General features: G+C 37.1%; 1 protein-coding gene across 7 annotated transcripts in view; it reads right to left on the bottom strand.

Moving 5' to 3' along the window:
• The window catches only part of LOC109968637 (RNA binding protein fox-1 homolog 3-like), a 644,376-nt gene that overhangs the window by 106,682 nt on the left and 533,213 nt on the right, over positions 1-4,481 (bottom strand). The gene's annotated exons all lie outside the window — the stretch shown is intronic.

The following is a 4,481-nucleotide window of genomic DNA, read 5'->3' as shown; positions in this document are numbered from 1 at the left end:
AAAAATCTTAGAAAAACTCTTTAATGACAGACTGGATAAATTTATAGACAAATATAAAATACTTACGGAAAGTCAATATGGTTTCAGATCAAATCGATCAACATCTCTGGTTATAACTGAACTGATAGAAGATGTCACTAGTGCCATGGATAATAAGAAACATACGTTGGGAATATTTATTGATCTAAAAAAAGCATTTGATACAATTAATCATGAAATACTAATTGACAAATTAGAAAGGTATGGGATTAGAGGGATAGTTTTAAATTGGGTTAGAAGCTACTTGACAAATAGACGTCAATTTGTGAAGTTAGGTGAGTACCAGTCAAAACATTTGGGCATTGTATGTGGTGTCCTCCAGGGGTCAGTCTTGGGTCCTAAACTCTTTATATTATACATCAATTATATATTTTTTAAAGCATTTGACTTATTGAAATTTGTGTTATTTGCTGATGATACTACCATATGGGCTTCTGGTGAGAATTTCCAGCAACTTTTGGACTTAAAGAAATGGTGTGATACAAACAAATTATCACTTAATTTGGATAAGACTACATTCATGGTATTTGGTAATCGTAAGCTGGACAATCAAATCCAAGTAATGGTTGCAGGTGTTAATATAGAAAGAGTTTATGAAATGAAATTTCTAGGTGTTATTATTGATGACAAAATTTGCTAGAAACCTCACATTAAATATATACAAAACAAAATGGCTAAAAGCATTTCCATACTGGTGAGAGTGAAACATATTCTGGATTAGAAGTCACTTCGCATCCTTTATTGTTCTTTAATTTTACCATATTTAGATTATTGTGTTGAGAGTTGGGGAAATACATACAAAAGTTCACTGCAGTCATTATTTATACTTCAGAAAAGGGCCATAAGAATTGTCCATAAGCTTGGATACCGAGATCATACTAGTGCATCATTCATACAGATAAAGCTAGAAACAATCAGTTGCCGGACGGAATTCAAAAACTGTTTAATGAGAGAGAGGGAGGATACAATTTAAGAGGCCATTTAAACTTAAAAATTTACTCTATACGTACAACCAAAAAAAGTTTTTGTATATCTGTAAGTGGTGTAAAATTGTGGAACAAATTAAAGGATGATTTAAAACAATGTACAAGCATAAAATAGTTTAAATATAAATATAAAAGAGGCTGTATTTCAAGGTATAGGAAAGATGAGGTATAGTGCAGATCATATGGGAGTACTCGGGGTGTGGTGTATGATAATAAAATTTATGTACAGACTTTGTAATAATCTTGTGGATGTGAGAGGTGTTGATTAAGTGAATGTTGTTTTTGGATTGAGTTATTGAGTTATTTAACAATGTTATTTCGTATAGTTAGTACACAACGATCTGTGTGTGCAATGACGAATTTGTGTTAGAGTGCAAGTAGAGTCACCGTGGTGTAGGTTGTGCTGGATGTTGGGTGCATGTCGGGGCTGGTCCTTGGCGGTTTTTGGGGGTTTGGCTGGTTGTTGGCGGGGACGATGGTGCTGGCATAACTATACCATGGTCTAAGAAAGGAGGTAGAACTAGATAAGTCTGTACTTCTTTCTACTCCCCTTCAAGCATGCAAGGGTGGTAGTATCTGTAATTTACTTCATGAATGTGATATGACTGAATTGTGTACTATTTTGTCTTTATATTGTTATTAGTTCTTTCTTCTTGTATTGTATATGCACTACCTTTTTCTTTTGTTTTTTTTTCTTTTCTCACAATTTTATTTCTGTAATGCTATTTTATTTTTTACATGCTTGAAATAAACTAAACTAACTAAACAAAACATGTAATACAATATGACAATGTCAAGTGGTTTCAAAGTATTCAAACCCTTTCCAGTTTTCCACAGTTAAATTTCAGACTTGTCTTGAAATTGATTTTATTTTTTCTAATCAATCTACACACAATACTTGATAAAGTGAAAACAAGTGTTTAATGTTTTGTAAATTTATTAAAAATAAGACTATGACACTTGCTTTTGTGCTCTGGTGCATCCTACTCTTATCAATGGCCATTGAGATGCTTCTGCAGCTTTATTAGAGTCCACCTGTGCCAAATTCAATACATGGGATATAATTAGGAACAGCGCACACCTGTCTCTATAAGGTTTCACAGCTGATTGTGTATGTCAAAGTGAAAAGCCATGGGGTCAGGAGAACTGTCCACAGAACTGTGAGACAGGCTTGTGTCAAGACACAGATCAAATCTCTCCAGCATTGGAAGTGCCCAAGCACAGGGCAGCCTCCATCACTCTCAAATGGAAGAAATCTGGAACCACCACCAGTCTTCATAGATCTGGCTGCCCAGCCAAACTGAATAATTGAGGACAAGGGGCCTTGGTCAGACAGGTAACCAGGAACCCAAAGGTCACTGAATGACATCCAGAGTTCCTTTTCGGAGATGGGACAACCTTACAGAAGGACAACCATTGGTGCAGCACTCCACCAATCAGGCCTCTATGGCAAAGTGGCCAGGCAGAAGCCATTCCTCACTAAAAGGCACATGACAGCCCACTGGGAGTTTGGCCAAAGGCATCTGAAGGACTCTCAGACCATGAGAGGCAAAATCCTCTGTTCTGATGAAACAAAGACTGAACTATTTAGCCACAATTCTCAACAATGTGTGCAGACAACCAGGCACTGAGCATCACTTCAGGGAGACTAGTGAGGATAGACGAAAGGATGGATGCAAAACAACAACAACAAAAAAAACAAACCAATTCTGAATGGAAACCTTCCCCACTCAGGATCTCAGGCTGGGGCAAAGGTTTACATTTCAACAAGACCACCTGAAGCATAGATCCAAGAAAATACAGGAGTGGCTTCATGAAAACTCAGTAAAAGTCCTGGAGTGGCTCAGCCAGAGTTTAGACCTGAACCCAGTAGAGCATCTCTGGAGAAAATGGCTGTGCACCAATGCTCACCATCCAACCTGGGTGACCTTAAATGATTCTGCCAAGAAGATTGGAGGAAATTTCCAAAAGAAAGGTGTACCTGGCTTGTAGCTTCAGTCTCAAGAAGACTTGAGGCAGTCATTGCTCCCAATGGTGCTTTAACCAAGTACTGTTCATTTACAAATTATAGTTAAAATAAAATACTAAATATCAACTATTATCTGTAAGCAACATTATTATTTATTACCTGAAAAGTCAAACAAAACCCTTCTATAGACTTAAGTTGCAATAATGTCATTAAAAATCCTATTTATGTTTAGATGATGTAAGTCAGGTAATAACTGCATTGTACATTTCCTGCATAATACTTGTATGGTTAATGTTTCCTTTGCACAGGTAAACCTGGAGACCTGGAGCAATGCTATCCATTACTTCAATGCTTCAAAGACCACTTACATAGAGACATGGAAGATGAAAAATTAATACATCCTGCCTAATTTGGGTTAGAGAGCATACAGAGGTAAAGGTGTGAATTATTTACAGAATAGCTTTACAGAGCAAGGGTTTTGAGGTAGATCAAGGAGTCATCTTGAGTTGCTCTACTACGCTCAAATGTGGCATACTCTACTCAGTGCAGAACATGTCATATTAAAGTGTTAGATATAAAGTGATGTATGCTCAGTGTTACTCTGCTGCATTTCTGCATTGCAAACACTGCTTTAAACATTGCTTCTAAAGCTGCTGAAAATGCTGCTGTTGCTCATAAGAGCACTTGATAAGCCCCACCTCTGGTATTTCCTAATTCCCCTGGAAAGCAAAATTACCACAGTCACTCCTTTGTGATGAGCTTGATGCTTGCTAATGGGAAGTGATGAGCTCAGAGACCAGACACCAAACACAGACTCTGCAATAAATGCTCTGAAATCACCAGCAATATTTCATTTGAATGATTTTCTCACACATACAGTATGTTGGCAAACTGGCGGCCCTTGGCCCATCTTTGCTCCTAAAGGGCTTGGCCTGTCCTGGATGCCACTTTTGTATCAAATCATGATGCAATCACCTGTTGGCATTACCTATTTCAAATGGAATCATCTTTTCATTGTTTTACCTCATTACTGGTCCTGAAATGCAACCGTCCTAACTTTTTGGAATGTGTTGCAGGGATCAGAATTGAAGTGTTTATTTTGAACAAAGAATCAAATTGATGAGGTATCACATCAAATAATGTGCTCCTGTGTTGTTTTCAGTGTAATACAGGACACCGATGATTTACACATCACTATTTTCAGTTTTAATTTTGATTTTACATGCCATCCCAACTTTTTTTTGAAATGGGGTTGTAATATGTGTTATTGACTTTATAAACATCCTTGTAGACACTCTTATTAAACTCTTCCAGTGGTGCTGTGGCATAGCTGGATTGCAATAAAAATGCATCCAATAAACATGGAGAATAACCAAGAAAAAAGACACTTTGCATTGACTGCCATGGTTTTATAAAGCTTATGTATGTTCCTTCTAGCTTGGCTTAACAGGCAAGGTTAGTGCACTGAAAAGCAACCTGTGGAATGC

This window comes from Monopterus albus, unplaced genomic scaffold, assembly GCF_001952655.1.
Source record: "Monopterus albus unplaced genomic scaffold, M_albus_1.0 scaffold156.1, whole genome shotgun sequence".
Classification (NCBI taxonomy): Eukaryota; Metazoa; Chordata; class Actinopteri; order Synbranchiformes; family Synbranchidae; genus Monopterus; species Monopterus albus.
Note: the sequence above shows the minus strand (reverse complement) of the source record. Positions and strands in the feature narration are given on the sequence as shown.